This window comes from Manduca sexta, chromosome 15 (genome assembly GCF_014839805.1).
Source record: "Manduca sexta isolate Smith_Timp_Sample1 chromosome 15, JHU_Msex_v1.0, whole genome shotgun sequence".
Lineage (NCBI taxonomy): Eukaryota > Metazoa > Arthropoda > Insecta > Lepidoptera > Sphingidae > Manduca > Manduca sexta.
The window spans coordinates 13,097,380-13,122,005 of NC_051129.1; the positions used below are offsets into that span (position 1 = coordinate 13,097,380).

Here is a 24,626-nt window from a genome sequence, read left to right on the forward strand (position 1 = left end):
ACGATGTTCTTTTTCTATACGTATGTTTTTCGGGACCTTGTCATGTAGTCGTTATAAGCGATACGTCTGTATAATCAATGTCGCTATAACCGGTTTCTACCTTACTTATATCATTATCCGTTTAAAACCGGTCGTGTCTAATGCAGTGATCTCGGGAACAAGCCGTTCGTTACTTTCTAAACTGTCACTGTTATTTGTATTGTAATTACATTGTTTAGTAAACGCAGCTGTTTGTAGTAAGAAAGGTATAAGATGTATTCCTTTGTTAGGTTTAGGTTTGTCTAAGTTTATGTATTTTGAGATAAAGTATACTTTATGGAAAATCATTTATTGAAAATAATATTCTTTCTAGACGTAAATAAAATTTAGAATGACGTCACGCAACTTTCTTTGAGATTTTATTTGGAGCAGGAATGAAGCAAGCATGAATATTTTCCACATATCGTTCCGAATGAACAGGTTTCCGTCACACAAGAAAATAAGGACGAACATACCACCCTTCAGTAGTAGCCCAAATAGATATATAAGGCCCATGCAACGAGTTTTTATTCTTGATCCTTTGAGTACTACATTTAAATTCAGTAAACGTTAGTGGTTCCGAAACAGTTCAAATCAATATTTTTGTAATACTCCCGTACGAAGAACGCACAATCCACTTAGAAAAAATATATATAGCGACAAAAGGTTCACGAACTGAGCTATCGTACAATACCACCCATTACCCGTAATTTGTATGCAATAGACAAAACAAAAGTGATTATTATTTATAGGACAATTTGTATTAAAATTTTATAGTATCAAATGAATATAAAATTACCAACGGTTTTTTTAAATAAGGTAGAAGTTTTTCCACGATGCGTTTACGAACCTGGCTATTATCTACACTGATCATGGCATTTCCTTAGTAAAGCGTTGTTTACTCAATTCTCACAGTGATAGCGATCTCGTCCAACAACTTGCAGTATCGCGCACGTCTCATGCGATGCATAATACACGCATTACCATTAAGGTATACGCAGACTTATCGCCCCGGCATTAGAAATTAAACTCTATGTATTGAAAAATAGGCTAAAGGTATTTAGCATAGAGTACATTTTATTGTTTTGATGTTTGAATTGCCCTATATTAGTACGCTGTGGTTTGTAATATGTGTCTCGGATTTGAGGTGTGGGCAGGTACAACCACTTTAGTTATTTCTGCGACTGTACATTATTGATTCTGTGGCCTTTATTATTCTAGGATGGAAAACGCAGTGTAGTTAGTGCCTAGCTATATATTGTAATTTTAATTTATAAATAATACTGACAGTGAATATGGACTGGTGTTGCATTTAGCATTAGGGGTACACCCAACTAGTTTTTAATTGAATACTTTAAAGATATTGTTGATTTATAACAAATTATTTCAGAAAATCTACCGTATGCCACACGGTCTAAGCTCAATTTAAATACACAGAACAAATACAAAAACTTCTGCTCGTTTGGTTTCAGGGCGATAAGTGCGCGCCAAACTTTAGTGCAGTCTCCATTTATAGCCACAGTCGTTGGTCGCTGCGCGTGCGTCGCGTCGCAATGCCCTGACTCATCCCAGGACATTTGACTAATCCTACAAGTATGCACTAGGATAGGCAGAGATCTTCACGATCTATTTATATGTGTTATTTTCGTGTCATGACGCGGTTGATACTATCTCCTTCTGCCATCTAGGACTAGATGTGGCGTATAAATTGAGTTGATAAAGAGCTCTTGAACATGATTTACAGTCCGTGTTTAAACTATAATGTGTGGTTTATCTACGACATTAGACAACAAGCTTGTTACTATTAATATGTATTATATCTCTTCCGTCCTGCACAAATTAAGCTTGTAATTTTATTTCGCAAAAAGTACTCAAATTGGAATGATTTCAAATAAACGGATGAATAGAAATTCTTATTTTTACCATATTATCGAGTATAAATTCCAATCGCGAACAACTCGAATGTCTTATCGCAAAAAAATTACGGCCCACAGTCCAAGTGTCCAAAGTACGACTGCAGCTTTACCAAAAGAGATTATGTCCAACGCGTTCATTAACGACTCCGTCTCAACATATCGGCCGGATCGCGAGTTCCTTGTAGGGAGCGACTGACAACGAAAATAACTTGAGACATCTCTTTATATGGAAGCAGAGATAACACTATATTTGTGTCTAAACGCACCATTGTCCTTCGCTAATTGCGTCATTTTATTGCTATTTGAGGATATCGTCTCATCTCGTTAGGTTGGTACCTATTCTGCTGTTCATTTCGTCTTGTTAGGTTGGTATTTGGTAAGTTTAGATTTTCTACCAGAGTATGATTAACTGCGTGGATTCATGAGGTTTTGAAATAAAAATCCTAATATAGGTATAAGAATTCCTCATAAGAATGTCCTCATAAGAATGTCCTCATAAGAAGCCACACTAGGCCAGTATGGTAAACTAAGGCCTAGAGGAGGCCCCTGTCGACCAGTAGGAGAATATTTTATGATACAGGGTTGGTATAATTATTAATAACTAGCTGACCCGACAGACGTTGTCCCGTCTTAACTATGAATTTGCAGCGCGCATTCTGTCAATCGCTGACAGGTATTTCAAACAATTGACAGTTATAAAAAAATATATTTTCGTTTAGTTTTCTTAAATTTTCTAATTTTCCGCGCAATTTTTTTCTTACATAAGAACCTTCTTCTGACAATAACAAACACAACAACAAAAAATAGTGAAATCGGTCCACCCGTTCACACGTGATGGCGTGACAAAGGGAAATAGGAATTCATTTATATATATATATATATATATATATACCAACAAATATACCTATATATATATATATATATATATATATATATATATATATATATAGGTATATTTGTTGGTAAGAGCTCTATATCGGGTGTGGTCAGAGAAATCGCGAAACTGATAATTTACGATTAGAAACTGCAATCGTAATGAAGGATGAAGATTTCACGCTTGTTAGTACTAATCGCCGGGTGAATTGGAGTAGATTATAAAGTGCGCGGATGCTTCCACCGACTTTAACGTTGTTTCAAAACCATTACTTACAAAATCTACAATTCTTTAATCAGGAATGTCATATGAGGAAAAATATTACATACTTTCAATAAATACTAAGAAAGTCTGTCTCGGTGGCGTAGATGTGGTGCATGCACGGTACGATTATTGCTACCAGTCTCGGGTTCGAATCCTAGGTTGGGCAATGTGATATTCAGCTTATACCGAATATGGCGATAGACTCACCCCCTATCACAACATAGGACACAGTAACGTGGCAAAGGTGGATGTACTAATTACACCTCAACCTATTCATTCGGGGATGAAAAGGTCTCCATGTATGTGCGCGCGTGCGTGTGTAGGTGTGTGAAAATGCGTGCGTGCGTGCAGCCGTGTGTGTGTTTAAAGAAGAAATACTAAAAGTGTCAACTTGCCTTTAAAAGCCGCCTTCGTTATTGCTATCTTACCTTATCAGAGACTTGCAAATTAAGTTTAAAATTACTTCTTTCACAAAACGTGCATTAGCCGTTAAAATTAATAACGTTCTACAATGTTTATGCAAATTAAAACATTAGAGCGTGATTCACGACATTTAGAGAAATTATACGATAAACAATAAACTTGGTGTATTCAAACAGATATTAAATGATACACTGATCTTAAAATGCAATATTTTATGCAAATTGCCAGCGTATGTTGTGTAATATTTCGTCCGAAAACACTCAAGATGTTTAGTTGTTTTTTAATCATAAGGATTGGGTTAAAATCGTTGGGTTTATAGAGAAAACTACACAATGGAAGGTTTGAGAACAAGTTTAAATTACCTGAGCCTAAATAACGTTTAGATATAACTGCATAAGTACTAACAATTATTAATTTACGGAATCGAATTGTATTGGAAAAATTACTTACGTCTATTTTGCCAGTGTGTTCAAAAACTCACTATTTAAACCAATTCTTTAGACGAACTATAGCGTTAACAAATGGTGTGAAACATCGAGCCCTAGTGGTAAATCGAGTGTTCAGAGTACGTTGCCCTTCATGTTATATTTTCTCATCGGCTTTGTGTCTCAAAATAAACATTTTTGTGTTGAAGGATCTGAAAAATGTAATTGCGTGAATTTATCTTTGCTTTTATTGGCTTTCTTTTCAATTTTTTTAGTGTACCTTAAATTATGAAGTTTTCTCTTCAACGTTGTGGGGTTACATTAGGTTTCTTAAAACGGATTTTTATCTTAAAGGCAATAAAGAAATCTCCAAAGTTTTCACTAACATTTGTTAAACGTAAAGATTATAATCAATCTCAATAAGTACCTTGTACAAAATATTCAATACTTACTTTGGTGGTAGTACTGTAGACTGAGGAACCGGATTGGATATTGAGTAAACTCAATATCCAATCCATCCGGTTCTCAGTCTGTAAACCTTGACAATATCCGTCAGACATTCCAATCATCGACGCGTCCATTTTCGCTGCAACTACTCGTCCGCTTGGCATGCGCGTAGAAAACATTATGTTTATGATAGTTCCGTTACTAATTGCAGGAGGCGCCATGAACAAATGCCAGAGTTTCGAGTTTTCTTAGTTGTTGCTTTTGGCAATGGAATAAAGTCGAAAGTAGCTGAAAGGTGCTCCTAATACTTTGGTCGGTAGATGGGTGTAGCTGGCATGCCTTCAAGATGAGAACTTTCTTAAAATTGGCCACAAATATTTGTCTGGCAGTATCCGAACTACAACCAGGATAAAAAAAATAATGCATTTGAATTAATGTTTAACGTCAAACGTCTTATATAGCTATAATATTATTAAAAATCTCTTTTATAGCTAGATTTGTTTACAAGATCCACAAACAAATCCTTATTATTTTACTTAAAATTTGGAAGCGCACCCACGTTTCTTCTTGCAATGTGGCTGTTAATGCTTATCTTTTTAATTGGATTAGTTAAACCACTACCGAGCGCTGTTTTAAGAAAAACAACATGTCTTACTTAAATATAACTTGCTGATCAAGCAACCGCGACTGCGTTCTCGTTTCTATTTATGTTAACGTCTCTTGCTTCCGGCAATTCAATACTGCTCACTGGATTGGAATTATTTCGTGTTATATCTGTTGTTTTTAAATTATACTTAGAGAGTCCTGTGAAATTCTTTTACAAGGATATATGTTACTTTTAATGGAATTATGAGAGTAGTTTTCTAGGATTGGAGATTATTACGAATAAATATATTTGCGCATCTTCGAATATTTGTCACAATACTGCAGTAAAGCGTAAACTCTTAGCTCCTGTTAGAACAATCTGATTATTATTATTATCTACGGCAGGACTATGAAGCTTCATACTATTTGATGTTAAGTGAAGTGAAGCCCAAAAAAGTTGACGACCGGTAAAAGATAAATCCAGATCGTCAGTAGAGTTATGCCGGCCTGCCTGATTGCTTCTCCACGCTCTTGAATGAATAGGTAACTATATTTACTTGATATAGTAAGGTGTTCCTTACTATATCAAGTGCGTAGTATGATAAATGACTCAACGTGTACTATAAACCATTACTGTATACACGAGTACTTGTAGGTATTAATCGAGGGGTTCCCAGAAATGAACACTCAGGTGACATAGTGGAATTCCAAATCAATCAATTCTATTTATGTTGTTTTATTGATTTTTTAAATGAAATAAGGACGAACCTTTTGTGATCTTTCCTTTTACCAAATTATAAGATCAAATGCTTATGCACCCATTTATAAAAAGTGTTTAAAGTTTATTTTATGTGTGCGTTGATAACACATAACAGTATAAGTATTGCTCTTTCCATGTAACGTTCAATGACAATTATTTGTTCGTGGTCATAAGCACATGACGCTTCCTTTCTAGATGGTCTTAGGGTTTGTTTAATTTTATTAGTTCATTATTTGGAAGCGCGGACAGATTCGGCCAAATTAATTTACACACAACACAACACACATAAATACATATATATAGTATGTATTCGAATATAAAATCTTTTCGGTGGGGTAAAAGAAACTGTCAAATATTATTAAAAAAGAAGAATGACATGATTTTTGAAGACAAAACTACTATCGGAGTCGGCAAAGAGAATTATAATTTATAAATCGGAACAAAAGGGGCTCCCGGGAGCACATGCATTAAGAACAAGGAAATTGGGGTGAGTTTGTTTAGCTATATATTAGTATGTATGTATAAGACCACACAGGATCGAGAAGTCCGCACGTTGGCCGAAGAAAAATTTATGTATTACCATCTATTACATAACATTTGGTCCTAATCGAGCCGGATATACTGGTTTTTAGCGGCTTCCGCTGATGTGCGGGGTTCTCTTCTGTACAAAGAAAACACTATCGGTTCCTTCTCGAAGTATTCTGGCGGTGTATGAATACTTTGATAAGGTAATATTTATTCGTGGTTATGCGGATCATAAACACGAATAATATATATATTGCGGATTTTGCGGATAATATTGTTTAAAGTCATATTTTTGCAGTGATAGCTGCCATTTCTCTTTTTCACACTTCACAGAGAAACTCATAATATTGCGGTAGGGCTACACATATATTTATTTCGTTTCCCTTATTATAATATGACATACATTACGTATCCAAAAGATATATTGCACACTCACAACGAAATTGATTTGGTCTAGTCTGTGTACGTTTCTTTGTGGAAGAATTAATATTTGTGTAAGTGGTCTAATATACATATATTTTGTGCGGTTATGCGGTTTTAGGGATTATATTAATATAAAACGCAAATAATAATTTATTTTTATGTTGACATTTTTATTTGCGTGTCTGACAATTGTATGTCAGAAAAGTATTTGAAAAGCGATTTTTCTTGTCGCTTAGCGGTCTAGCGGTTGGTGCGGTATAATTTCATAGTGTGGTGTGATCTTGGACGCGGGTTCAAATCCACCTGAAGTATTTGTATTCCTTGCTTTTGTATAACAATATAGATATTTTATTGCGGGCCTCAAATTGTCTGAGGGAGTATTCTTTTATTTTAATATTTAATAATTTTAAATTTCCTTAAAATGCCTCCTAAAATTCAACTAAGACTTTTGAAAGTGAAGTATGATACAGCGTTATTAAATTTAAACAAGCTTCACGAGATTTCACAGTCAGGGCTAGGTTCGAGGGGAAAAGAAGTGAATTCAAAATAAGATATGCCGATTTGGAACACATTTACACGGAATTCACTTCTAGTCATATGGAGTACCTAGCTAACTTGGAGGATGAATTTGAAATAGAGGAGTTTACCCAAAATACATGGTATATAACCAAAAATATTATGATGTGAAACGGCAGTTTTAGATTTATTTCCTGAGGGCAGCTGTTTGTCTTCTGAATATGGCATTGCTTCTTCCACAGATAGGAAAAGAACGAGCATGCCATTTTACCAAAGGTTCGGTTACAAACCTTTAACGGAAAATTAGAGGAATTTACATCTTTTATGGAATTATTTGAATCATTGGTTGGTAAAGATCCAAAATTGTCTGATACTGAGAAATTATATTACTTACTGGGGTCTCTTGATGACGAGCCAAAGAGTCTTACTAGGCATTTGTCCGTCACAGGCGACAATTATTCAATAGCTTTGGATTTGTTGAAAAGACAATATGGTAACAAACGAGCATTAGCCGATAAATTGTTACAAAATTTGTTGGCAACGACTAGGGTTATCAATAATTATTCTTCTTTGAAACAATTTCTTAACACTTTGGTTGTGAATACAAAAGGGTTAGAAAAATGAATTTCCTGTAACGGAGTGGTTCTTATCTTTTATTTTATATAAATTTTCAAAAACTTGACTCTAGTTTGAAAAAACGTTTTGAAGCTAGATTATCTAACAAGGAATTGCCTGATTTTTCTGATTTGATTCAGTTTTTGGAGAAGGAAGTTAGGATCTTAGAGTCTAGTGGCGATGGTCAAAGCGGTAATAGTGGCTCTGTGAATTCTCGGACACACCATGCCACGTTTGTAAGTGAACCAATGATGGTTTGCAAGCTATGTAAGCGAGGAAGTCATCATTTATCAAAATGTGTGAAATTTTTAACATTGGAATCCACACCAGCGGAAGGATGTAAAAGAATTTCGGCTTTGTTTTAGGTGTTTAGGGAAGCACAGTATTGATCAGTGCGTATCGAGTTGGTCATGTTACAAATGCAATTCTAATAAACACCACTACCTTATCCACTTTGATTTGCGGCCGGTGGTTACAGCAGGGGACGTGTCAGGGGTTCCACGATCGGGTGGTGGACCACGTTCACCAAGTGCTAATGAAAATCGGGTAGTTGCACACAAATTGGACACTAGTGGGAAAAGGCTACTTGTACCACAGCTAGGTAGGGGACCTGTTAAAGATCATCATGGGGTAACTGCGTCAGCAGTGGATGATGATATAGCTTTATCTGTCTCTAACATAAATAAAAACTATAGGCGGACAGTGCTACTAGCAACAGCTATAGTACGTGTCATGGACAGATATGGGGAGTACCATGAAGTTCGTGCGCTACTAGATGGGGGTAGTCAGACTACATTTATCACCGATACCGTTGTTAAAAGGCTTGGATTAAAACGATTTAAAGTCCAATTCTATTTCGGTAACGGGTTTAGGGGAGGACTTGTGAGTGATTGTAGAGGAGGCGTAAATTTGGTTATGTGTTCTAAATATTCGGAACATCCTAGATTGGTAACAAGGGCAATAGTATTAGGCACTATCACTCATAACCCGGCCGACCCAAACTCTGTCTCAAAATTTTGCGGAATGGTATAGAGGTATCTATTTAGCGGATGACCAATTCTTTTGTTAGTCGAGCGGTTGATATTTTAATAGGTGCCGATCTCATGGGTGAAATCATGATTGGTGATTGTGTGAAAGTTAATGATTATTTGCCACGCGCAATGAATACGGTGTTTGGTTACGTATTGATGGGTCCAGTAACCCATAAGGTTTCTCAATGTGATGAGCGGTCTCAAACATTTTTCGCGGCATATGTTACCACAAACCAGATTTTGGAAAATTTCTGGGAGGTGGAAGATATACCGGAATCGGTATTAGTTAATCCTGAAGATGCGGATTGCGAAAATAGGTTTCGTGAAACGCATCAACGGGATCAAACGGGGAGATATATAGTGCGGTTACCCTTTTAGACGATAAACCTGAATTGGGGATTCAATTTCGATAGCCAAGAAACGGTTCATGGTTATGGAAAGGCGGTTAATCTCGAATGAGGCATTGCGGGAAAAGTATATTGCATTTATGCGAGATTATGAAAAATTAGGGCATATGTCTATCTGTGATCGGCAGCCAGAGGACTATGCAGAAGGTAAAGGGTACATTATACCTCATCACGGTATTTTTAAGACAAATGCGGCTAAAATTCGTGTGGCTCGGCATGCCATTCGGAGTCGAATTTTTAAGCATATATCGCGTTTCAGGTATAAGGCTAGGCCGGATGAGCCAGTTATGTCTGCATTACCAAGTGACAGGGTAAACACAACTGGTATATTTCATACAGTGCAAACAGATTTTGCAGGACCTTTTTCAATTAGAGCCTCACGTCTTAGAAATGCAAAAATGTTGAAGGCATATTTGTGTGTTTTTGTCTGCTCTGCAAACCAAAGCGGGTGCATTTGAGTGTTGTTGGAGACTTGACAACAGAAGTGTTCGAGTTGCGGTTGATCGCGTTTCACATCTCGGCGCGGACTCCCGAGTGTGATACGTTCTGATAATGGTACTAATTATGTAGGGACAAACAAACACCCCCAACGAGGCTGACAAGCATCTTCGGAATAGGGAAGTTGAGAATAGTCTTAAGAATTTTGCAGCCAAGAGTAGTATTACTTGGTTATTCAATGTGCCTTCGGGACCTCACTTCGGGGATTGTTTGAAGCGGCTGTCAAATCTGCAAAACCTTATTAAAGCGGATGATCGGGGAGCAGGTTTTGACTTATGAGGAATTGACGACAGTGTTCACAAGAGTTGAAGCAGTACTTAACTCTCGCCCACTATGTCCTCTATCAAATGATCCTACGGATCTCGAAGTGTTGACCCCAGCACATTTCTTAGTCGGCAAGTCATTGCTTTCTGTGCCTGAGTATAATTTCGAACACGTAGTTAATACGCGGTTGGGACGTTTTAGATTAAGTTCAGGTTATAGGTCAACGTTTCTGGAAACAATGGAGTGACCGTTACCTACACTGTCTCCAGAATCGTAACAAATGGACAACGCCGGTTGATCCACCTAAAGTAGGGGACCTCGTTTTAATAAAAGAGGAGAATGTCCCTGTCCTTAAATGGAAGAGAGGGAGAGTTTTAGAACTTTTACCTGGGATTGATGGGGTTATCCGAATTGTCAGGTTAAAGACTGCCTCAGGGAATTTACTGAGGCCTGTAGTAAAATTGCGAAGTTGCCGCTGGATTAGTTTCCAGTGATAAAGTTTTTTCTTACCATTCCGATGCTTTAATGGTTAATTACTTATTATATTTATATTGCGTGCTTATGTTTTAGAATGTTAGTATAACTTTCAATGAAAGGGGCTTGTTGTGTTATTTGATAAAGGCTTTTCACAGCCTTTCTCGGGCGCAGGATGTTTAATTTTATTAGTTCATTATTTGGAAGCGCGGACAGATTCGGCCAAATTAATTTACACACAACACAACACACATAAATATATATATATAGTATGTATTCGAATATAAAATCTTTTCGGTGGGGGTAAAAGAAACTGTCAAATATTATTAAAAAAAAGAAGAATGACATTACTTTTTGGAAGAAAAACCACCATCGGAGTCGGCAAAGAGAATTATAATTTATAAATCGGAACAAAAGGGGCTCCCTGGGGAGCACATGCATAAGAACAAGGAAATTGGGGTGAGTTTGTTTAGCTATATATTAGTATGTATGTATAAGACCACACAGGATCGAGAAGTCCGCACGTTGGCCGAAGAAAAATTTATGTATTACCATCTATTACATAACAGGGTTTATGGCATTAATCTGACTTCTATAGAAGATTCAGTTCAATACCATACTTAGACTTGTTTTAAAATTGTTGTTGGTTTTGTGGTATTAAAGGGCACTCTGATTTTTCTTAATTTATCCATCTTTTAATAAAAATTTGATACCCAACCGTTCTGGTATCGTTTAAGACTGATAATAACTGACCACTGCTGGCCCACACACGCGTTACTGGCCTTCTACTATAAAAAACTCAGTTCCGCTTACGCCATTATCTAATTCTAAGAAAAATATCCCTTTTCAATGTCATTGTTAATGAAGAATAACAAATCTCTCGGTGGTGTACTTGTATTTCGTACGTTGAATGACTGCGGCGCTGTAGTTTCAATTTCCAAGGTCTAAAAATTATATTAGGTTGTTCTGCCCTAAATAAGGCCTAACATTGCTAGAATATGAGAATGTGTTGCACTTCTGTCTACCCCTAAAAAGGGATATTGTATGTGTGCGTGCTATGTATGTAATATAGTATGAAAATGGTTAATTAACTGTTATTCAAGCGATCTGCGAGACAACGGGTTAATGCCCTTTGCACATTTACCCTCGTAACGCGAGATATTTACGGGATATTTATTTCAAATTGTCAGTCACACTAAAAACATGTTTGTCTATAACTTATAGCATCAGTGTGCTCGCGCGACAGGAATAGTTCCACTCGCCCCACAGAAACCCAGCGTATTGGATAGCTTACTGTTCTGTTTCGTATGGCGAATAAGATTAAAGGTCCAAAACTTCCTTAGACTTTTTCTTTATAGCCCGTAGCATGTGTATGGTTGGCAATAAGTACTAACAGGTCGCGTCGATTACTATATTTTCTATAAACAATTTAAAGGAATTATTTAACGGATTAAATTTCCCTAGTTGTTTTTGACACTGCTCCTTGTGGGTAAACTGATTACCGTTTATCATGATTGGTATAATCTTCTTGGGATTCTATTCTAATGACATTTAAATCTCGAAGAAAAGATAATCGTTGTCAAAACAACTTAAGACACGTTCAGAATGGATACTGCCCGTAGATGCTGTACTCATGGGCTCACTCATTTACGAATTGTCATTTTATCGCGGCGCGTACGCATCGGCGCCGAGTGCTTCATCAGCCCCTGTATTTTACAAGGTATAAGGGGAATCCTTCTGAAAATTTTCGCGTAATTTTTAGTGTTTAGTTGTTTCGATATGAATTAAGGACGCGTTGTTGGCGCTTGGATTAAAGAATAGTAGTAAATGTAATTATTGAGCATTATTAGACTTACCTAACATTATGTTTCAGAAGGACAGAAAGTACTGGCCATAGATCGGCTTTTAATGAACATATTGGATGTAATTTCTTTTTGTTTACCATCAGGCAATAGACTTTACTGATCCACATCCTAATGCATAATTAACTGTTCAACATGTTCATAATTTATAACAGGAAAATAATATAATTTCTAACTGCTCGCTTATCTCGATTTATATCACGCAAGTTCCTCATTATACAGATAAACGGACATCTCATTTGTTATATATAGAGGTAAACAATGAGTGTGTTATGTAGGAAGCGGCACGTTTGGAGTCGACCGGTGGGGAAGTATGATGGAATGCAAGGTCGCCGGTGAAAACTGAGTGCTAACACTATACGTTAAATGTATGGTTATAATTAAGTATAGGTGCAGAGGTCTAGAAAAAAGGGGTTAGTTAAGAGATTTTATTATAAGACTTTTGCAGTTTTCACCATGCTTTGTGAATCGGATAGAGGTGAACACCATATTTAGCAATTGCAGCAGCCCGAAGAGAAGTGGGGAAGGCAATGGGAGAAGCAAGAGTGGCATAAGGGAGTAAGGTTACCAACCAAGACGGGAGGAGGAGAAAGGTGGGGAAGTCTTTCGCCGCTCCGCATAGACCTCAGTGTTAATGCAATCTAGAAGTATAGATTAAACTATGCTTCGGCCCGCATAAATGACCCTATGCATGGATAATGGGTATGCATTGAGTGTGGAGACCGTGCGAGCTGTGAGGGTTTGAACTCTCTGGAATAAGCACTTTAACTATGTAACTTGGCATAGTTTAGCTGCTTAGTTTGGGAATAAAAAAGTATGCATATGTTGTTTTGTATGTTTTGTTCAGCAATTAACATCGTTGTAATTGCCCATTATGAATCTTAATATATTTATATGTCAGGGTGCAATCTTCAGTGCAATGTGTGCAGTTATTTGTATTCAAAGCTACTGTCTATGGACAAACGTGATGATGCTACCAAACGAACATAGTGCTCGACTCGTCAGTTAACTGTGTAAAAATAGAATCTCTGACTAATGACGTTAAGTAAACTCAGATGTGATAGTGTTTGAAGGTTTGTTTCTAATCCACAAACAAACTAACTAGCCTGTGTGATTATCTCTAAATCAACTGAACTCATCCTTAAAAAGTCACAAATAGAGAGAGACACTGAGACCAAAAGTCTACAGACTCTAATCTAAACTAAACATATAAACAATATTTCCACAACAAAGTCCGCATTATCAAACATGAAGGAAACAAGTGTATTTTAAATGTTATGCAATCAGATAATAACGTGCGTTTCCTATTTGTGCAACATGGCAATAGTCGCAATGGGCCCGACCCGCCCCGGGCACGTAGTTCAGATGCAGTTGAGTAATGATTTGTGTTTGCTTTGTTTGTAAATGGTTTTGCTCGAATGTTCTTTTCCTGAATGAGTCTACCTGTACTTTGGGTTGAGATGTAGCCTATATGGTAATCCTGGATACAGTTTATCTTAAAGCTAAATTTCAATGAATTCCGGCCGTGGTTTTTGCGTATATGTCTAACAACCGAATATACCTCCCAGGCAATTCGTGTTCGCTCGATCGTCACACCGAATGGTAACCCATGTATTTTTAGTGATCCAAAGCACACAGTTCATTGTGTATACATCTTGGATGCATATCATATTGAGGCCGAAAAAGATCCGCAGAAGTTCCTAGGAAATTCTCATTCTTCCCCCATTTCTTTCTCCACTTCTAACAGGGTCGCTGTGGTTGCTAAGCCGAGAGATGGCTTATATCCTGATAGCAGGGTAACACGATGATTACACACAACTGTACCCACCCCCTCCAAAAAAAAACATCAAACAGATCTACCTATCTTAAGCTTAAATATAATGCATATTATTATTATTTTAAATTAATTGCAGTAATTTCATATAGGCATTGTAATAAAGATTAATTAATTAAACGTTTAACAAACATATAAATATGTCGTCGGCTCAAAAGTCACGGGCAATATCGAGTAGGTTATTTTAATTATAATTATTGACATTGAAACAGAAGTTGAGCGTTGCCAAGTTTGCCTAGTGTAATTAAAAGGTCCTATACGGCATCACATCTATCTTTAAGACCTTATAGATACCAATAACAAATCGCTTGGAAGCTAGTAAGATGTAACTAACTAGCTTTTGCTCGCTGGTTCGCACGCGTGAAGTTTTCCGGGATAAAAGTCCCGCTATATATTTTCCCCGGATAGTATACTCACTATAACCTATAACCTTCTCAGGGTTTAAAATTATCTCTAAACCAAATTTTATAAAAATCCGTTCAGTAGATTTTGAGTAAATCGATAACATACATGGACAGAAAAGAGGACTTTGTGTCATAATATGTATAGATAGATAGTAGCACCATGCAGAACTTTGAATTATAAAATTAAATCTGAAGTGTGATGTTATCGTCACACTGAAATTACGGTCATATTACACTGGACATGCGCGCCGCCTTTTTATACGTGCGCGGCGTAGTGGCCCCACTGCGATGGCAAGTGGAGTGGGGTCCAATAGAATGTCGACTGACGAGAGATTAGCCCTCGACAGTCGACACAATTATGCCGGCCTGTTGGAACCTGATATACACAAGCTGATCCCTGAACGCAACACACTTACCTCCACTATGGCGGATGTATTCGCTTGAAATTTGCCAGCGTGATGAGGGCTTTAATTATACCTAAGTGCCGGCCTGTTGGAACCGGATATAAACTGGCTGATCCTGGAACTCGACACACTTACGCCTACTATGGCGAGTGTATTTGCTTGAAATTCACCAGTGTTATAAGGGCCTTAATTATACCTAACCACAGATGAAGCACCCCAGCTTTAGACTCTGATAGTGCTAAGTAAACACACGACACTGACCACAATGTCTTTCAAACCAATACAACAACGCTTGCTTATTCCTGCTTGACGACATAAAATTGCCCAGATATTTTGCATACGAGAGACCCGTCACTTCAACCATTTTATAATTAGTTGTAGTTATACATATATCCACCTGTTCAAAATCCAAGGGTTCACACCTTGACGTTTTTAAAATAATGTGTGTATTCTTTGTGAATAATTATCGCTTGCTTTAACGGTAAAGGAAAACATCGTGAGGAACCCGCATAACTACTTTAAAAGTTTTCGGTAGGAATTTTGAGGTTATGTGAAATATACCAACTCGCACTAGACCAACGTGGTGGACTAAGGCCCAATCCCTCCCAGTAGTAGAGGAGGCCAGCAGTCGTAGTTATCGCGATTAATTTATTAACAATAAAAATGACAACAGTAATTTATAGGACTCTAAGAAACTTCCATCCTCTCAAACACCCAGTCTATTTTTACCTTGCTCAAGAATCGGAAATAGACGATTCTTGGCTGAGGTCTGCACAATCTTGTAATTAAAAAATGTTTGACGGCTGTCGTTTACGGGAAAATATGGCGCTTACCATGAGACAAGCGACGCGGCCCCGACATTAATTTATAAGAAAACGTCTAATTTGGTATATTTGGCAGTTGCGTCGTTTTAATCGGAACTTGTAAACGAAATAGATCGAGTGCCAACAAAAACATGAAATATTTTATCCTTTTAACATTAACGAGACATTTGTAAATCGCTTCGCTTTCTTAATGTACAGGAATTGTTCTAGAAACTACGTTCTTTTTTAACGATCTTTTTGAAATAATTCTGTTCAGTATAGAATGTTAATGCATCTATTTATTCCCTGGTAGTAATCGGTTCTTTGTTTTATAAATAGTTTAATTCTATTGTCAATACTTAACCTAAGGAACAGTTTGAAGCTGATTTTGTTATGAATTACTATAATTAGCGAAAAAACTATCTTACAAACAGCTCACTCTTCGCTGCTCGCTGACAGTGCGACAGCTACTTTGCTCTACCCAAAATTAATAGTTCATGTTCCTCCAGTTATAATGGTTTTTATATCAAACATACACTCATTAGTGTTACAGTGTATAAATGTGTTTTAGGTAAATTATATTTTGTTATACTGATTGTAAAAATTTTAACATCAATACTACAGAATGCCGGAGTAAAATATTTTAAGGTCTATACAGATAGGGTATTTTCATGCCCCGAAAACATTTCTTAGGATCTATGTTCACAACGCTTCGAAACGACTTAAATACGTACACGTTTGATACGGCACTCATTGCACGTTTTCATTGCGTGAATTTGTATCTAAACGTACACAGTTCCCGACTGCATCGCGTTAACGCGTTTTTCAGTTGCGTTTGAATTTTAAAGCACGTATTCGTGCCGTTTAACTAACCTCGTATATAATATATTGATATTTTTATCAAGAAGAGAGGCAACCCTGCTTTGAAAATCTGTATAAAAAATTAATGGAATATATAATGATAAAATAATAAACAATCTCATAACATTTAAGCGCCGGCTCATTTTTAGAGTAAACAGTGCTACTGGCCCGAAAAAACACTTCAAATGGGTTAACGCTTCCGTTTGAAAACGTAAGACAGACTTTATTATAAATGGCGAAATTGTTTTGTAATACAGCCACACATAAAGTCCAACCGCTCCAGCGACTTAGGATAATGCTGAAAATCAGAACGAAACAATGTAGATGAACAAAAAATAGAAATGTAGAGTATAGAAAAAGTAATGACACAAAGTTTGTAGCCAGTGTAACTACTGGACATAGTAAGCCCTAACATCGCATGTCTCAGGATGGTGAGCGCAGTGGAATTCCAAACAATACTTTGTGATTCAAGGTGTTGGATAGTGTTTGTACTATTATGAGCGGTCGTATCGCTTACCATCAGGAGAACGGAAAGCTCATCCCGTGATTCAAAAAGAAAAAATGTTTATATACATTTATTAATATGAAGATACTGAAAACGGTTTTTATAATTATTGAATACAATTTTACTTAATACAAAAATACATTTTCACCCTTATTAATGTTAAACGGTAGCTCTTAGGAGGCCATTTAAGGTACGTCAAATACTGAAGTTATTACCTCGATTAAAATTAAAGTTGATGTCATACATGAATTGACATATTTGTACCATCTTGCGTAATCACACGAGTCATGACAAATTCAATGTCTTAAATATTTGACATTGAAAATTCTTCAGAACATTACTTACGTCATCAGCTTCAAGCTTATATCACCCTTTAATTTGGAATGAACATGACTTTTATGCAATTGAAATGCGAGAAGCGTATGGCCACTCTTACGGGGAAGATATGATTACTCATAAGAATTAACATCACCAAAATTTTATATTTTTTTTCGATTCTGAAAACACGCGCGAGTTGTCCAGTATTTCTGTTTATTTCCCATACGGTGACATGTTCTTTTTTTTTATTGCTTTAAATGACGAGACGAGCTTGCCGTTCGCCTGATGGTACGCGATACGACCGCCCATTAACAGTAGAAACACCATCCAACACCTTGAATTACAAAGTATTGTTTGGTATTCCACTGCGCTCGCCAACCTGAGACATGAGGTGTTAAGTCTTATTATGTCCAATAGTTACACTGGCTACAATGCCCTTTAAACGTGAACACAACAGTGATTACACACTGCTGCTTGGTGGCAGAAATAGAGATTGCGGTGGTACTTACCCAGACGGATTCTCACATATGAGAGACCTACCATACGGAGTTGTTCATTTGTTGAAGATCATACGGACGGATACGGAATTGCAAAACGTGGACCGGTTCTATCTCTGTCTATTCTTCGGACGTAAAGTCATGAATGTATACTACAAAATATCTCACATAACCCAATTACAATGACTGCCAACTCTACAAATGTGCAATGAAAACAAACAATGTAACGTTACATAAAATATGAGCTATCGTCTACTGCGTTTCCGTCGCTAACAATCACACGGACAGACACGTTCTATTTATAGACTTACATATATTAGTGCGTGTGTCACTAGCATTAGAGTTGAAAATTCCGTACATATCAACGTAGATAACTTCCTATCGTGAGAATTATTACTATCGTCAATATGTTCAGCGATCTTGAAGTTAAAAAAGTATCTTGTTATCCTGAGAATTCCAACGTTAAGCATTAACACGGGTTTAGATTAGCAAGAAAACTTACAGAAGTCTACTACCGCAAGCGATTTTTAGCATTTCAACAAGCACGGATCGGCAAATTTTGCGGCAAATCGCTTGTGGATAAAACTATTAAAATAGTGGCGCTAGTGTCAACGCATTTGGATGTTTATATGCAATATATTGCTGCTAGAACTTGCTAGTTTAAACTTAGCATTACCGTAGCAGTAATAACACTGGCTGGAATATCCTTCAAACTGGAACACAACAGACTTAAGGTACTGCTCACTGAATAGAAGATAGGGTTAAATAATATCATTATGTTTTCTAATAATAACCACAGATTATGTGCTACTAACGTTATCGATAAATTACTTAACATTAAATGGCGCGTTCATAATCAAGTGCCACTTATGGACATACATTGTTTTCAGATAATACTATGATTATTTAATTGACATAATTTATGTGTAATATCATGCTCTTAAGAGCTGTTTTTATACAAATTTATCTAGCATGTCTAATGGCTCGCCTACTATCACATCATGGGACGGAACACACTTGGCGAAATGTGGGTGGCCTGGTTGCGTCTCTGGATACCCCTTCGAGGATAAAGGCATGATGTGTGTTTGTTTGTTGGTATGCCTAACACTGATCTTATAACCTGTTTGAAGACAGTCCCTTCGCCCACCTTCTGCGATCTTGGTATTTTATAGTTTCCTTAACAAAAGTGACACTGTCTAATTTCAATCTGGCCCTAAAATTCCCCGTGGAGTTTTCTAACGTAATAATTTGAAGTTATTGTACATACTTGAGTGTAGAGTATGTTGGCGACAGGCATTACTAAGTCGTAAATTCCCAATATTGAAGTTCTACTAAAAGCATCTTTGTACGAGTTCTGTGTAGAACTTACCAACATAGTACGCCTTTTACTTATTATTTCACTGCTATTTATATTAGTACCTACCACAGTTTTTAATCCATATAACTTTCCATTTTTTTCACCCCGTATAGCGGTTTTCGTGCAAATACCCAAAACCTCCGTTAAAAACTTCAAGAGATTGCTTTACATTTTACAATTTCTATTAAATAGAAAATTGTAGGAGACATTGAAAAGACGTACACCTGTTTAAAAATTCATCTCTCATTGAATATTTTAAATCTTTGAAATATCCTGAATGTAGTATTAACTCTTTTATCACTATAATTTCTTCATTAATTATCCTCATTTAAGAACAATTATCTTTAATGAACAGAATCTCAAGCATCCATTACTTAACCTCTCGATCGGTTCGTTAAAGCAATTACGTTGGCTCGTTAATGTTCGGTCACATTCCTCGCTCAACGTGCTGGTACCGCTTCGTAACCTGAACTCCTTGGTGGCACGCTGCTGGCCACGTGAGGGATAAATTGTCACGGTATCGCAACTCTGTTGTTGTGATTTATTTTGTACTGGATTAAGGTTCCATCGTTTTCCAGTTGACTTTTCTCTGGTTCTCTGAAAGTCTTCGAAATTGAGTCGACTGGTTTTAATCTGTTCGTGCTTGAACACTGCTTGAAGATATGGGTAGCATTATCGAAGAATTGCTTATTAGGAAACTAGCTTCCGCCAGCAGCTTCGCCCGCGTGGATCACGGACTTCAAAAATGGAGGAGGTGCTCAATTTGTCGGGATATTTTTTTTAATGTATGGTGGTATGCAGGTGGTCCGATTGTCCGGCCAGGGTCTGATGATGGGATCCTGGTGAAATCGAAGGAACTTTTAACCATAAAGGTTGCACACGCGACGGAAAAAATTGAGTAACTTCTCCCGTTTTCCCAACATTTCCCTTCACTGCTCTGCTCCTATTAATTGTAGCGTGATGAAAAGTATACTATAACCAGCTCAGGGTATGAAAAACAATTGTACCAAGTTTCGTTAAAATCCGTCGAGTAGTTTTTGTTTCTATAACGGTTATACAAACAGACAGACAGACAAAAATTTTACTAATTGCATTTGTCAGTATCGATCCCTAATCACCCTGATAGTTATTTTGGAAATATATGTCATGTACAGAATTGACCTCTCTACAGATTTATTATAGGTATAGATTAGAGAGTTTGTTAAAGTTCGGCAATTTCAGTAACCCTATTTAATGTAACAGCAAAACCACCACTTAGTATCGTCGAGGGAAAAGTAATTGTTCTATATTATAAACCCTTTCTAGTGTTTGGAACTTTTACGATTTCTGTCTCGGTTGAACGGCTTCTTATCGTCTGCCTGTGATAAACGTGACTCGTAAAAGTAATTTTATTACACGCTTTAATATTCATTTTGTATTCAATTTTTATATTACTAAGGGCTAATTTGTTAATCGTCACATAAAATTTATTTATTTAATAATGTATAACTTGAGTAAGTAGTAGTTGATAAAAGTGATAGAAAATAACAACTTTATACGAAAAACATTCAATTTTAAATCGATTGTATTTCATCCTATGAATAAATTTTGTATCATGATTGAAAAATTTGTCTTTAATGACATACCAAGTAAATTAGGCATCGTCGCCTGGTGATGGGCACTATAAGTTTCCTAGAGAGCAGCAACACCCAGAAGCTTAAACTAAAAATCTTTTTATAGCTCAGCACAGCTCATCGCGATATTAGATGTTCAGCCCATTCAATCTTGTCAGGTTACAGAAATATTTTACAATACTGTTATTTATCCGTTTGTTCGCAATCATCTATGCGTAACTGTTAACAATATTTATGCTATATGTGGATTAGAAATTCCATCTCTAATGATCTATCGAAACGATCACGACTGCTATTATATTCCGATTGCAATATAAATACTTTATAAGCATGTATTTAGTTGGGTATATAACTGGCTAAGTATTCAAGTCTTTATAGCAATAGGCTTTGCTAGCGGTTTCGCCCGCGTGGATAACGTTTCTTAGGGTTAATTTTTCTCTTCTCCAAGATTCAAAGTAGCTTATGGGGCATACCACGTGAAGCGGGCACGAAAAAAACTCGATGTCTCAGATTTTCGTAATATTTGATTATGTTATACCTGTATATGTCCTCGATCCAGATACAAAATATTATTAAAGTATAAACCCTGGTTAGCGAGTTAGAGGACTTTGTAGTTTTGACTGGCCGGCTGGTATACGCCACTTCGAATCAATTATCAAGTTTTTAAATGTTACAATAAAATAAATAAAGCAATGAAATAAATACTTCATTTAATGAGCTTTTTATTGTATTTTGGAAATTGAAAAATGTTTTTGTATTTGAAAAAAGTGTTTGAAAGATTTCAAACTTGAATTTCTAAAGTTGGCATATTTATATATTTTTTATTTTTTCTAAAATAGCTACTATTGTATAGATAATCTCTGCGAAGTTTCATAATGTGCTGAGAAGTCTTTTAGGAGCTATACCGATTACAGTGCCGAAGCGCGGCGGTCGCCAGAAAGAGCGAAGTAATGAAAACTTTCAATTAAACTAAATACTTTAGATCAGATAATTTTATCATGTTTTGCATTGCTTTAAGGATTCAATTACATCTGATTATAATATTAAAAAACATATTTATATTACTGACGGTGCACAACAACATTACAACAGTAGCCTTTAATTAAATAATTCTTTTGTAAGGGTGTGTTAATTATACTAAATCCAATAGACATTTCAGTTCCAGATACATATCTTTATTTAAATTTACTTTGTTCCTTTGAACCTCATTTGTATAAATGCCGCAAATTCATCATTTGTTCATAAACACTAAAATAGCTAAGGTCGATATATATGTATTACGTACAGTATGCCATAGAATATACTATATACTAAATAGATATAATCTAAAATTATTCTGGTACAAATATAGTCCAGTTAATAGGTTGAAGACATCTGTCGAGTGCACTCATTCCGCCCACACGCACTAATTTCTGTTATACCGATTACATTGGATATTGGATACAACATCTCTAGTCTTCTTTTCCTGAATGTCAGCAAACGATGCATTATTGGTAACCACACTTAATGCCTGCGTCTTCGAGATAGGGAACAGACGTATTAAATAGCGGACCTTCCCCATCTCGCACCCTTACACTTGATCAACCCTAAGTGACATTGTACCCAAATCTCTTATCGATAATAAAAGTTCCCCCCATGTTGTATCATTTGGATAATAAAAAAAATTGCATGCGTCTTCTATAGTATTGTTTTCTTACATGTCAAACGCCATAACTAAGTAACCAATAGATTGATTACTGACCACACCTAATGGGCTACGTTTCATTGCAAATCCGCATAATACTGGTAGAGAACACTGGATGCAACGTGACTTGTCAGTTCCACTTGAATGAGCGTACAAGCCACGCCAGTATCCGAAAGATCAAGTGTCTATGGCGTGACTGTATACAGCGCTGGCTCTAGTACGCCCATGCGTTCATGTTGTCATGAATCAGCTGACGAGTAGAACTGGAAATGGGAGGTTAATAAAACAGTCAATCAATGTCTCGTTTATGTGTAGATATTTGTCAGTAGTCTATGATTTGGATGCAACGTGTGTTGGCGGTTCCACTCGAATGGGCTTACAAGCATTCGGAAGATCAGGTGTCGATGGCGCAACAGCCGACAACATCGGCTCCACGCACGTGCGTCAGTTTATATCTCTGTCATGCTCTGCAGGTGGAACTGAGATGGAGAATACATGAATATTCAAATCGAAGTTTTAACCCATTTTAACACTTAGCATTTAGATGCATTGTGACATATTAATTCCACTCGGGGTAACACAATTGGAAGATCAGGAGTGGACGGCCCATTGATAAACGGTACCAACACGCATCAATCCAAATTGCCTCAATAGTTTGGCAATTGGATTGACTTGGAAGGTATTTATTAATCTCTTCGCCTAATAGTCAAGTCTTGTTTTTTCCACCGACACAGCAAAGTGATCCCACTGCACTTGATGGTCAGCGGAGTGGAGTCCATATAGAATGTCGACTGACGACTGATGATACTCCTAGCTAGTCGTCACATTTAGACGAGCCTGTTTGAACAGGATATATACAGGCTGAACCGGAACACGACACATTTGCGAAGGCCACTATAGCGGGTTTTAATGCCTCGTTCACGGTGGTTACTATTCGGACGGACACAAAATATATCCTACCACCAGCCTCCTGTCCATACTTTCAGGTAAAACCTGCATTTGAAGCAACGTGACTTGTAAGTTCCAGTCGAATAGGTTTACAAGGAAGATCAGGTGTCGATGGCGCGACAGCAGCGGCGCCGGCGCCCACGTTCCCTCCGCACGTGCTGAGGATTATGTTGTCGGTATCGGTTGACAGTGGTGACTGGAACGGAGTGACTCATTAACAAATTTTATCAATTAAGATTGAGTAACGTGGTGTTCGGGGAATTATTGGAGATTAGTTCCATGCTCCATTATCAATGTCTGGTCAAATTGTAGGGAGTTTGGTAGTCAATATGTAATTGATTTTAGTTTGGTTTCAGCGTTGGATGTTTATGTTAGTAGAAGAAGTATGAAGAAAGGCCTGAAAAGTCGAATGTGACGCCAAATTCAAGAGGATTAGGGGATAATAGTATCTCACTCTGATATACGTCCCTGCAATTCTAATAAGCCAAGATCGTCAGGTGACACCAAGCAACGAAGCTCGGTGACTATGTATATTCTTGACTATCATTACTCCAAAATGAAATTAATAGATCAGGAGACTTTGGAAATTGACATATTAATCTAAAACGATTTTGTCAATGTTAATTACACGTTAAGGAACCTTCTTATCAATAAGGATAATAACTATTACTTATTCTAGTTATTTGAGAGCTAAAGAACCAAGCACTAATAAAATTATTTATTAATTAAAAAAGCCTCTAATTAACTTTATCAATCTTCGCTGTATCAGGTTGATTCACTGTGTTAGCCCGCACGTTACTGCTGGCTTCTGACTAAAGTCAATTACGAAATTATTTACGACGGCTTATGACGTCTTGTGAATTTACGTTTTGCGAACAGGTGTAATCTGTTTTTTTTCTGTCGGTATAATGTTTAGTTATAAATTAATATATTATAATAATGTAACTGCATCTTTTTCAAAGTATTTCCAAACATATTCTATCTGTGATGGAGGACAAACAACTGTTTAGACTTTAAAATTTTCAGTTAATAGAAGTGAAAGCGAATATCTTTAATATATCCGATTGGTAA

The 24,626-nt window shown here is 36.7% G+C and overlaps 1 protein-coding gene across 1 annotated transcript in view; it reads left to right on the forward strand.

Annotated features, from left to right (window-relative positions):
• Nucleotides 1-24,626, forward strand: part of LOC115454173 (pre-mRNA-splicing factor ATP-dependent RNA helicase PRP16) — a 165,841-nt gene that overhangs the window by 94,034 nt on the left and 47,181 nt on the right. The window lies entirely within an intron of this gene.